The sequence below is a fragment of the Piliocolobus tephrosceles genome, chromosome 5, assembly GCF_002776525.5.
Source record: "Piliocolobus tephrosceles isolate RC106 chromosome 5, ASM277652v3, whole genome shotgun sequence".
Classification (NCBI taxonomy): Eukaryota; Metazoa; Chordata; class Mammalia; order Primates; family Cercopithecidae; genus Piliocolobus; species Piliocolobus tephrosceles.
The window spans coordinates 115699755-115712875 of record NC_045438.1 but is presented as its reverse complement, the minus strand read 5'-3'; the positions used below and the strand labels follow the sequence as shown (position 1 = coordinate 115712875).

Here is a 13121-nt window from a genome sequence, read left to right as displayed (position 1 = left end):
GCCAGGGTGTCAAGGTGATCTAAGCTGGAATGCTTTGTGACCTCAAATCAAAAAACTCTGGGCCTCTTTCCACCTGTAAAATGGGAATGCTGTAGCATCCATTAATAATAGAAATAAGTCCTTGTGAGGAGCTCAGTGCAAGGTCTGACATGTAATAGCTCAGTAAAAGTTAGCCATCATTATTATTACATCAATAACTTGCCTTTCTCGCCTTTTCTTCCACTCCCGCCTCCTAAACCAGCTTCTGCCAATTGTGCTATTTGCTTTTTGCCCAATGATTCCACACTAGCTTACTCTCCAAACTCCCTCTTGCCTAGAATGCATGTCCTCCTATTCCTGCCTATCAACTAAGAGTTCTTTATGAAATGTAAGGCTACATTCTAATTTTAATTCAAGTCAATTTCGTTTAATCCAATCATCTGTTCGGTCCTTACAATAGACGCTGTAGCTGACTTCCTGTGTTCTGCAGGCCCTTCTTAAAGGTGAAGTAGCTAGCTGAGGAGATTTAACTCCACTTCCCTGATTCTGGGATGGGCCTCCAGCTTATCAAATGTCCACTGTTCCAGTTACTGCTTCAAGTAACCAAGGCTTAAGTCAATCATCTTAAGGTACCCTCTTTGGAGGGTCGTAGGAAGTCAGGAAATTCCCACGTGAGATTATGGTGGCAGCTGCTGTTAGTCATCTTGGAAAATCAGCCTGGGACATAACAGACATGTGAGGGGACTTCAGAGAAATGGAGCAAAAGTCCTGCCCTCAGTACTTTTCAGGTCAGATGCACAGGTAAGTCTGAGTTGTGTTTTCTGTTTCTTGCACCAAAAGCATCCTGACCAATTCAGGAGTGCTAGGCCCTGATACATCTAACATGGATAGCTCTGCCATGAAGCTTTATCAGATATAAAGATGCAAGTTTCCCAGAAATCTGCTTCTGACTCTCTTTTGCTACAAGGTGTAGATTAAATATGTGTATACAGGGTTTAAAGTATATATTAAATCAGGAAACCCTCTGGAATCACGAACTGTTGTCATTCATCTTTGTATCCAGCCCCTCACATCCATAATCAGTAACTGAGAAGTCAAGGAATTTAAAAAATGAATCGAGTGTGGGCTACAAGGAAGGGAACAGATTTTAGACAGATTTAAGAGACAATAAATTGTGAGTCTTGGATGGATTAACAAGAACCTTTAAACACAGGTTAGATTTTTAAGTTATGGAGTAACCGTGTTACATAATGGCACAGAGCCCACTGGACAAATAATCCTGGCAGCACAGGGATATATGAAGGAGCAGAGATGTTGCAGGAGACACAGCTACAGGTGTGAGGAAAAGAAAGAGAGATCAGCCTGTTACTGTGTCTATATAGAAGGAAGCAGACATAAGAGACTCCATTTAGTTCTGTATTTGAGATGCTGTTAATCTGTGACCCTACCCCCAACTTTGTCCTTGCAAGAGACATGCGGTGTGGTGACTCAAAGTTTAATGGATATTGGGCTGTGCAGGATGTGTCTCTGTTAAACAAGTACCTGAAGGCAGCTTGCTGATTAAAAATCCTGCCCCTCCCTGGGCAATGGAACATCTCCTGGTAAAACCCATTGTGTGCCTTGTTTACTGAGTAAGGAGAAAACCGCCTTTAGGAATAAGGTGGGGCTTGCTGGAGCAATACTGCTAAAAGGTTTATGGAGATGTTCACATACGCATCTCACGGCACAGCATTTTCCTTTAAACTTATTCATGTTACAAGGATTTTTGTTCATATGTCTTACTGCTGATTTCCTCCCTACAATGATCCTATTGTCCAGCCACTCCCTTATCTTTTTGATGGTAAAGATAATTATCAATAAATACTAAGGGAACTCAGAGGCCGGTGCCAGCGTGGGTCCTCTGTAAACTGAGCGCCGGTCCCCTGGGCCCCACTTTTCTTTCTCTATACTTTGTCTCTGAGTCTTATTTCTTTTCTCAAGTCTCTCGTTCCACCTAATGAGAAGCACCCACAGGTGTGGAGGGGCAGGCCACCCCTTCATACAGGAATTTGGACAAGTCACTTGTCATCTCTAGGCCTTAATCCTAGAGATTCTTTTGAGATTTTTTTTTCCACTTTAAAGTTCTGGGATACATGTGTTGAACGTGCAGGTTTGTTACATAGGTATACATGTGCTATGGTGGTTTCTGGCACCTATCAACCCATCATCTAAGTCTTTTTTTTTTTTTTTTTGAAAGGGAGTCTCACTCTGTTGCCCAGGCTGGAGTACAGTGGCACAATCTCGGCTCACTGCAAGCTCCACCTCCCAGGTTCAGGCCATTCTCCTGCCTCAGCCTCCCAAGCAGCTGGGACTACAGGTGCCTGCCACCACACCCAGCTAATTTTTTTTTTTTTTTTGTATTATTAGTGGAGATGGGGTTTCACCACGTTAGCCAGGATGGTCTCAATCTCCTGACCTCCAGATCCTCCCGCCTGGGCCTTCCAGGCATGAGCCACCACAACCGGCCCATCATCTAGGTTTTAAGCCCTGCATGCATCAGGTATTTGTCCTAACGCTCTCCCTCCCCACGACAGGCCCAGGTGTGTGATGTTCCCCTCCCTGTGTCCATGTGTTCTCATTGTTCAACTCCCATTTATGAGTAAGAACATGCAGCGTTTGGTTTTCTGTTCCTGGGTTAGTTTGCTGAGGACGATGGTTTCCAGCTTCATCCATGTCCCTGCAAAGAACATGAACTCATTCATTTTTACAGCTGCATAGTATTCCATGGTGTATTAGTGCCACATTTTCTTTATCCAGTCTATCATTGATGGGCATTTGGGTTGGTTCCAAGTCTTTGCTACTGTAAATGGTGCTGCAATAAACATATGTGTGCATGTGTCTTCATAGTACTCCTCAATTCTTAAAAAACAACTAGGGGACAAAACCTCACAGGGGTGTTACAAGAATTTGCGTGCGGAAAGCAACCATTTAGGTACATGTGTGTATTAATAAGTACCTGACACAGAAAGCATTCAAGGAAAAATTTATTTATGGGTAACTAATGAGAGGATTATCCTTCTGATAACAGAAGAGCTGGCAGGCAAAGAGGAGGAATTAAAAAAAAAATTACAAAATGTTTTAGGAGAGAAGAATGTAGCCAGGAAATAAAGAGGTAAAACTCTCTTTTCACACTCTCTACTAACTACCTACCTAGGCACCAAAGTTACCCTCAAAAAAAGAAAACAGTTTTGCTTTGATTTGTGTAATTCAAGCTGGAAATAAGACACCCAAGGATAGATGCTCACCTCTAGAAGCAGAAAGACAAGCAACGATTATGCAGGGAGCAAAAGAGGAGGTAGTGAAAAAAAAGATTCTTGCAAACATCGAACATCCAAAAATTAAGGTCTGTAACCAAGAAGAAGCTCTGTTGATTTCAGGGAAGGAGAAGGAAACATTTTCAAAGCACCATTTGGCAGACCCAATGCTGGGCTCTCATTTGTATTATCTCTTGAAATCCACAATGATTCTGCCACATAAAACCCCCATTTATAGACAAGGAAATTGAGTCAAGGCGAGGTCAATATCTGAAGTTACAAGATATTTTTCTTGAAAAACTTATCAAATTTTAGTATACCTTCTGTCACTTTTCAGCAAAGCTCTGTATTACATTCTGTAACACTACCTATCTGTATCAATAAAAATTTTCCCTTTGTCTTCAATTAGAAATAGAAGCGAAAATGCAAAAAGAGAAACAGTACAGAAAAAGTTCGGGCAATAAGAAGTTAGAATCTAGGGTAAAAATCTAAAAGGAAAATGAGTAACATTTCCGTTTCAAGTGCAGAGTTTTCTGGAGAATCCCAGGCAGTGTCTGAGCTACTAGAAAAGTAACCCGCTTGTCCCAAACCACAGATGGAAGGCTAAAACGTTTGTCCACGGCCATCTAATGCAAACCCGCCTGTCTCCATCTGTAGATTCTGCATCAAATGCTTTTGGCTGAGACGTGCAAGCAAAACAAGTGCAGACCAACAGGTTATCTGCCAAGCGGTTAAGAGAACGAGTTACAAAACCTGACAAGCAACATCAGCTCTTCCGTACAATTCTATGAAGCACTTCCTGCCACGGGTCCCGCTATTTAAAACAAATTAGGCTGCTTGCTCCCCACAAATGCCATCCAGCACCTCTCGGTTCCTCGGTCCAGCTAATAAACCATGCACTAGATTCTTCCGAAAGAGACCTCCCCACCCCACTCCCACACCGCCACCCCCGCCACTTTGCATAACTTGGCCAAATACATTCTCCAAATTTGCAATCAAGGAGCTTAATTCACAATTGTGGATGGGGCAGGGGGAACCGCCAAGTGCAAGAACACGGAACGGTTGCCAGATACGGTACAGCAAGAACTCTTGCTTTAGGCATTACTCCCTCCACCCGAGGTAGTGGGATGGGAGAGTCTTACTGGCGTGGAAACAGTAAAAAGGCACTTTTCCTTACAATTCGCAACACAACACACACTCCAGCTCCCCCAGCCCAGGGCAGAACCGACCCCGCGCCGCGCGCCTCCCTCGCTGCCAACCGCTCCCGCCTTTCCAGCGATCAGGCTCCCAGAAAGGGCCGCCCCGGTCGCCCCCGAGCCCCCGCCCTCTCGCCTTTTCACCAGCCTCATCCCTCCCAGAGTACCGAGGGCTGCCGTTGTCTGGTTTTAATAAAAACTGAAGTGCTCCAGAGCTAGCAGGCTTCCCTCCGAGAGGAGGAGGGAAGGTCCGAAGGGTTAACGGAGGGGGAGAGAACAGGAAAAAAAGGAAAGGCTGGAGGGTCCCCCCAGCGACGCCCGGTGCCCGCGGACCCTCGCACAGGCTCTTCGAACTCACCCGGGTTTCGCCGCCTCCAAAGAAAGCGCGCTCCCTCCGAGAGCGCTCCCCCGGATCTCCCACCGCGCGCTCCGGCCGACAGGGCGGGATAACCCAGGCGGACAGACCCATCCCTCCCGCGTCTGGTCTGGGCACGGTGTCGTGCCCCGCGGCGCCTGTCACCGCGCACAGGTGCGACCGCAACACAGAGAACGCTCCCGAGCGCCCTGCCTCAGCCTCGGCGTGGGGCGAGCCGCCCGCGCCCGCACCCCTTTCCCCGCGCCCGAGGAGCCGGGCTGTACCCCAGAGCCGGCGGAGCTGGAGGCCGCGGGCGAAGCGGGGACCGCCCCGGCAGCTCTTTCTCGGCACCAGGTCCGAGACCTAACGGCAGTTCTCTCTGACCGCTTGCCGGCCGCGCGCTCGCGCGGGTGTCATGGCCGAGCGGCGGTCCCCGGCGAAGTTTCCCGGAGCTGACGGCTTTACCTTTTAGCCCGAAGGGCGGCAGCAGCTTTGAGCAACAGCAAGGCGACGGCAGCGGCGGCGGCGGCGGGAGCGCTGGTGGTAGTCGGAGCAGGGGAGGATGTAGAAAGAAGCACCGGTGGCTAGGACCCGCCGCGATGGGAAGAGGAAGGCGCCGGCTGTCTACAATCAGAACGTGGGCTGACCGTGACGTCACAATGGCGCGGCCAGCCAATCGGGACCCGAGGGATGAATCAAGCGCTATGATGTCATGCGGCCCCGGAGCCAATCGCGGGACAATAGAACTTTCGTGATTGTAAATTCCAGAATCCGATGCGGTGCAGAGCCTAGGCCGGGGTTGGCCTCCTCGGTTTCACGTGTCTCTGGGAAATTTTTTTCTCCTTTCTTCCTAATAAGCCTGCGTGGAACGCAGAGCCTGCGCAATAGCCCCAGTGAAGTTCTCGATGCCCTGAACTCTGGTTTTTTTACTGCCAGGCGTGGCAGGAGTCTGTGGCCGCATTTGGGTGGCAGAAGCCCACCCTCGTTACTGTCTCCTCTATGACTCATGTCATTCTGAAGGGGGATCCACTTCTTGGTTAAAGCTGAAAGGGTTAAATGCCCACGGAGACCGCTGGAGTGAAGGTCTGCAGTTGAACAAGATAAAGCAATAAGAACAAAATGACTCAGAACTGTTGTAACCTTAACTCGCTGGCAAAGGATTTACCGTGTACTTTTCTTAGGGATTCTGATTTTTGTTTGGAGGCCACTATCAACTCCATTCCTACTCTAGAAATTATTCTAAAGGATTGTTAAATAAGGAAAGATGGAATAAGTGTCTTTTCAGCTAAGCAAATTTAAGCACTAAAGACAAAAGGGGTTCAGGGCATAAACGGAAAATTCTTGCTGTTTTACACCGATACTTGGATAATTAAAGACCTTCATTAGCCTTGTAACCTACCGCCTCCCCATTCAAACCCCAGATATTTAGCCCTTCGTGTGCACCTCTTGCTGTATTCTTACTCCTCTATGTCCATCCACCTAACAGTTGACCATTTAATGTAGGCAAATTTATTCTTTTTTCTTTTTTGAGACAGAATCTCGCTCTGTCGCCCAGGCCGGAGTGCAGTGGAGCGATCTCAGTTCACTGCACCCTCCACCTCCCGGGTTCAAGCAATCCTCCTGCCTCAGCCTCCCAAGTAGCTGGGATTACAGGCACGCGACACCAGGCCTGACTAATTTTTGTATTTTTAGTAGAGATGAGGTTTCGCCATGTCGGCCAGGCTGGTCTCGAACTCCTGACCTCAGATAATCCGCTCTCCTCGGCTTCCCAAAGTGCTGGGATTACAGGCGTTAGCCATCGAGCCTGGCCTGCAAACTTATTCTTTTACATATTTACAATGTAATGTTTATCACGTGCCAGCTGTGTTCCAGGCAGTGGGCTATTGCAATAGGAATGCAAGTATACAAACCATGTACAAATTAAGTAAATTAAACATATACAAATAATCCAGATTGTCAGTTGTCATTCAGCTCCACAAACACTGAATGGCTTCAATTTGCTAGATACTATGTTAGGTATTTGAAATTTAAAACCTTCAAAGACTTCTTGGGCCTGGAAAATGATACAGTCAGAAAGCAACTACAATGCAGAGTGGTAAATGCTGCTGTTAACATCAAGGGGCACGCAGAAAGCATATGCTGGTAGCATAGACGATTTTGGTGAGATATCTCCTTCATTCCTCACTCTTCTGCCAGTAGCCCAAGGCCAGGGCTCATCTCTGTCATCCCATCTAAGTTTTGCCTTTCCAGGTTTTAAAAGTTTCTAATTTAACTTGAGATTCCAAAAATCTTGTTTTACATTACACTTGTGTTGTGCTTACCCATCAAAATGTTTTAAGCCCATTTGACCAAAATATCTTTATTTTAAATTCAGGCTTATATAGCTGTCAAGCTATGCATTAAATATCAAGTGATTTTTTCTTATTGTGTGATTAAGTATGACGTTTTACTGTTTCTTCCCATCCCCAAAAGGCTGCCTTTTTACACAGTTCTTTGTTGACGTGTTTCTTGGTTTCCATTATAGCATCACCACCCTGTATTGTAGTTGCTTTCTGATGGCATCATCTCACTCAATCCCTGGGGTGTATGTACCCTACTTTAAAGACCACCACTTTAGGTTGTAAACTCCGTTGAAGGGGAAAACATGTTGAATTTTGCTCCTTATTGATCTGTAGATCTTAGTACAGTCCCTGGCATATAAGAGCTCAATAAATATGTTTTAGATGAGGGAATCTGTGAACTCTTATTCCCCCTCACCATCACTATCCCTTTTCAGCTCCAGAGTTCCAATCCTCTATCAGATAGTCACATCCCAAGATTATTAGATTATTAACTCCTCTCAATCATGTTGGTAAGGTCATGTTCTCATTAGTTCTCCAGCCAGAGACTTAGAGTTCCCAGTACACATATATATACACAGATGTATTATTTTACATATTACAATGTAATGTTTATCATGTGTCATATGTCTCTGGGGGAAGCTTCCTCCCACCCTAACAATTACTTCACATTTCTGCATCATTGCACTCATGAGTAAAGCTGTAAGAAAAATGGTGGAGCCGAAATGACTCCCCAACTTAACTGTGGGATTTTTTTTCCAAATAAATCAAAAGAATACCTAGGATCCAATGCCAGGCTTACTAAATAACAGGGTTCAAGGAACCTGTTTTAGGTAGCATCAGAATCAGATTCCTGGCCAACTGGGTTCTGGAAACTGTGCTGAAGCTATCCTTGCCCTTTTAACCCAGCTATCCAACAATGTGAATCCAGATAAGGTACAGTTAACAAAACCCTGTAACTGTTACCTGTTTCTTCATGGCATCCACATGGTAGTCCCCCAAGAAATGATTGTTGAATTATCTTTATTCAATAGCTAACTATTAATATTTTCTTCTTTCTCCTTCATTTATTTATTTATTTTTGAGATGGAGTTTCAGTCTTGTTGCCCAGGCTGGAGTGCCATGGCGCAATCTTGGCTCACTGCAACCTCCACCTCCCAGGTTCAAGCGATTCTCCTGCCTCAGCCTCTCGAGTAGCTGGGAGCGCCCACCACACACCTGACTAATTTTTTTGTATTTTTAGTAAAGATGGAGTTTCACCATGTTGGCCAGGCTGGTCTTGAACTCCTGACCTCAGGTGATCCACCCACCTCGGCCTCCCAAAGTGCTGGGATTACAGGCATGAGCCACTGTGCCTGGCCTTCTATTTGTTTTTAAATTCTAGTAACATTTTTCCTTTTGCTCTTTGTTTTCATAATTGAGCTCAAATCTCCTCAAATCACACACTTCTAAGTGTAGTAGAAGGTTGCTTCAGTATTGCTTTTGAAAAGGAAAGTATTTAACATCCTAGGCAATTTGTTTTTATAGTTATAGCAGCTGCAGTCGAATTAAAAAATACAATTGGAACTTTCATTAGAATACAATTCTGAGGGCCGGGCGCGGTGGCTCAAGCCTGTAATCCCAGCACTTTGGGAGGCCGAGATGGGCAGATCACGAGGTCAGGAGATCAAGACCATCCTGGCTAACACCGTGAAATCCCGTCTCTACTAAAAAAGATACAAAAAACTAGCTGGGCGGGGTGGCGGGCGCCTGTAGTCCCAGCTACTCGGGAGGCTGAGGCAGGAGAATGGCCTAAACCCGGGAGGCGGAGCTTGCAGTGAGCTGAGATCCAGCCACTGCACTCCAGCCTGGGCGACAGAGCGAGACTCCGTCTGACAAAAAAAAAAAATACAATTCTGAGTAGTGAAACTGTTGTTTCATTAGGAAATATTTGCATGACATAATGAAACATATCTTTTCACAAAAGATATAAGCCAATGTTTGCCTCTAGACATGTCAAAGTTGACTAAAATATAGGCCAAGTAACCGCTATTTCATGCTAAAGATGACACTGCAGTCTCTGTTGGTTCCTACATTCCCACTCTTCCCCCGCCAATCTTTTTTTCTTCTGTTTTAATTTGTGTTTTCTGTTATCTTGCTGCCCAGAATTCCCACAGGCCTGGCTTGTCTTTGTTGAAGGCAGAGGTAGATTAAAGGCAGTTTCTTGTCCTCCTCAGACCTTGGAGTCAGTTCCATACTTCTATTGTTGCTTTGCTGTTCCTTCTCTTCATTGCTGTTCAACAATATGTACTGCAGTTTATCTCTATCCTTGTCCTTGAGTGTTCATCTTGATGAATATGAACTACTTGAAGACACTGCCCATGCCTGGTCTGCTATGTTGTTTTCTTAATGGCTAGCAGAATTTCTGGCAAATCACAAATTTTCATAAATATTTGATTAATGAATGAACAATTTGTACAATTTGTGGATTCTCTAGCTTTTTCTTCTCCACTTCCTTTTACCCTCTTTAGTACCCTCTCCAGGAGTGACTGGGCGATGAAAGAGATCTGCATCCTTGGTCTTCTGTATCCACATTTGCTTTGCAGGTAATATCATCCCCTTTCATGCGTTTGGATTTCATTTATTGTCTGCTGACTCTCAAATGTATTTCTCCAGCCCACACATTTTCCCTGAATTCCAGACTTATATATTTAACTACCTATTAATGACTTCTCTAAATGAGATATATTCGTAAATGAGATATCCAAAAGACATCTCAAATTAAGCATAACAAAAAAATGAACTCTTAACTGGCCCTCAAACCTGATCTTCCCACAGTAGTCCCCAGATTTGTAAATGACAATTCTATGGACCCAGTTTCTCAGATCAGACATCTTAGAGTTGCCTTTAGCTCCTCTTTTTTTCACCGACTACATCCAATGCATCAGCAACACTCTACTACTTGACCTTTGAAACATATCCAGAATGTGTTTGCTTTTTACCATCTCTACCATGACCACCTGGTTTAAGTCACTATCATCCATTGCCTAGAATGTTGTAATGGTCTCTTAACCAGACCTCTACTTCTGCCTTTGCTGCCTATAGTCTATTCCCAAAGCAGGTGCCAGAGTGATCCTTTTAAAGCAAAAGCCAAATCGTGTCACATGTATGCTCAATGTCATCTAGCAACTTCTCATCTCCCTGAGAGTAAAAGTCAAAATCTTTTCAATGGCCTGTAAGATCCTTCATGATTTTGCACCTTGCCATTTCTCTGACTTTCAACAGGTACTCTGTTTTCCACCCACAATAACCTCAAGAAATATCTTGAGCATACCAAGCACTAGACTGCCTCAGGGCCTTTGCATTTACCCTTTCCCTCATGCCTAGAATGATCTAACCCAGAAATCTCCAAGACTTTCATCCTTGCTTCATGCTGGTTGCTACATCACTGTCATTTTCTCAGAGAGTTCCCCTGGATCACTCCCTTTAAATTTGCAACACCTCCCTCCCTGCCTCTCACACTCTGGAATACTTTATGTTTCTCCTTAGCACTTAACACTCGCATACTATATATTTACTTTTTAATATTTGTGTATTATCCCCACAGCCCCATAAGCTCATTGAGAACACAGACTTTGTTCTCTTCACCACTGTTTCCCCAGCACTTAGAACACTGCCTGGCACTTGGTAGGAGCTCAATAAATATTTATTGAATTGGTAGAGGAACAAATGAATTAATGTAAAATTGAAATGCAAGTCAATAGTATATGTTTTTACTAGGTATCATTTGGCCAAAAATTAAGTCAAAGAGAAAGAAAACACTAATTACAATAGTTTTAAAAATATTATCTATGATTATAACTTTTCTGTTCCCTGTTACGGTAGATGTAATAAATTTCGCATTTTGCCTTTCTGAAATTTTAAAATCTGAAAAGTTAACATGCGCCAAAGGAATATTTAACATTTTAAAAGTGCTATAAAGAAAGAAGACTGTAATTGTAGTTTTAATGAAAAAGAAACATTATTTGGTCTTAAATCGCAAGGAATTTGGGATATCTTACGCTTTCTATGCATGCATCAGTTATCATGAATATCAAGCACTTTCTCTTGAAATAAAAACTGTTATATTTATTTCAGTGATGAATCCAGTTTTGTAACAATTCTTTCCCTTATGCTTTCAACGTTATAATGAGACAAGCAAATTGAGCCACAGAAGAGTTAAGTGACATGACCAAGGCTGCACAGTCAGTTAGTGCAGAATTAGGATTTACATTAAAGTCTCAGTTCTCCCTTTCCAACTTGGACCCAGCAGAACGGCTCCCACAAAGAAGGGTGGCGAGAAGAAACAGGGCCATTCTGCCATCAATGAGGTGGTGACCTGAGAATACACCATCAACACTCACAAGCGCATCCATGGAATGGGCTTCAAGAAGCATGCCCTGCGGGCACTCAAAGAGATTCAGAAATTTACCATGAAGGAGATGGGAACTCCAGATGTGCACATTGATAGCAGGCTCAACAAAGCTGTCTGGGCCAAAGGAATAAGGAATGTCCCATACCGAATCCGTGTGTGGTTGTCCAGAAAATGTAATGAAAATGAAGATTCACCAAATAAGCTCTATACTTTGGTTACCTGTGTACCTGTTACCACTTTCAAAAATCTACAGACAATGTGGATGAGAACTAATCACTGATCATCAAATACATCAAATAAAGTTATACAATTGCAAAAAAAAGATTCTCAGGTCTCAACTTCTTCATATGCTAAAATATGCTGAAGATAAGGTAAGATTTTAATCTAAGATAGATGGTCAATGTGTCTTTGCTGGTTATTAAAAGACACATTTCACAATTGATTTATTTTATTCTGTAACATATTCAATAGCTAATGATTTCCAGGATGGAAGCAAAAGTATAAGATAAATAAGCTTTTAACCAAAAAACTACCTGTGAACAACTGACAGAAAACAGCAATGTGGTTTCTATTGTTAAGGAGTATGTTCTTGTTAAGTAGTATGTTCTGAAAGTGCTCTATGAGATTTTTTGGAGCTGGTGATACAGTACAGAATATGCTTGGTGCTAATTCTATCTTTTATAAAACAAAAGTTTTTTAAAACTTAGCCATAAGTGAATTAGTCATTCTAAGTTATGTGATGTTTTAGTTGTCAGTATAATGTGTCATAAAAGGCCTTGCTTTTGTCTACCTGCAATATTAGACATGACTTTGCATGTCAAAAACTGGTAGTACTATTTATTTTCACAGCCTCAGATTCAGTTTTTGCCAAGAGTGAATGTGGCATGTTAAGACTCAAGTGAAATTCTACAAGTTTGTGTTGCAGTTTAATTATTTTTGGAAACTATTTCTTGACCTTTGATTGTAAAGCACTTTTTTCTTCCCAAATTCAAGTTTGTGTCAAGTTCACTCAGTCAATTCTCTTTTGAGTTAAATAGCATTGCAGCGTTGCCTTCTAATCTGAACGGTTAAATGACATGCTTTGACTGTTAAAGTCTTCTCTATAAGATGTATTTCAATAGAATGAATTAGGGTATAAAACGTAAATGTTTTCGAATACCCTATGAGCATAAAATCGGGACAATTTTAGATGGTTTAAAGTCTAGAAAATACAGAATGATGCATAAGATTAACTACTTTTTTTTTTTTTCTGAGATACGTTGTCATTCTGTCATCCAAACTGTAGTGCAGTGGCACCATTTTGGCTCACTGTAGCCTCCAACCTCCAGGCTCAAGTGATCCTCCCACCTCAGCCTCTCGAATAGCTGGCAGCACAGGGGTATTCCACTATGCCCAGCTATTTTGTGTGTGTGTGTGTGTGTGTGTGTGTGTGTATGTTTAGTAGAAAATGTTTGCAAGGCTAGTCTCAAACTCCTGAGGTCAAGGGATCCACCTGCCTCGCCCTCCCAAAGTGCTGGGATTATAGGCCTGAGTTACGCCTGGCCAACTTCTACTGAGTTTGCTGTT

At 43.4% G+C, this 13121-nt stretch overlaps 1 protein-coding gene across 1 annotated transcript in view; it reads right to left on the bottom strand.

Annotated features, from left to right (window-relative positions):
- Window positions 1-5754, bottom strand: part of ELOVL5 (ELOVL fatty acid elongase 5) — an 80269-nt gene extending 74515 nt beyond the window's left edge. Inside the window, exon 1 of the mRNA XM_023222941.3 lies at window positions 5289-5754. The gene's annotated coding sequence lies outside the window, so the exon portion shown is untranslated. The remainder of the gene's footprint in view (window positions 1-5288) is intronic.
- Between the last annotated feature and the right edge of the window lie 7367 nt (window positions 5755-13121).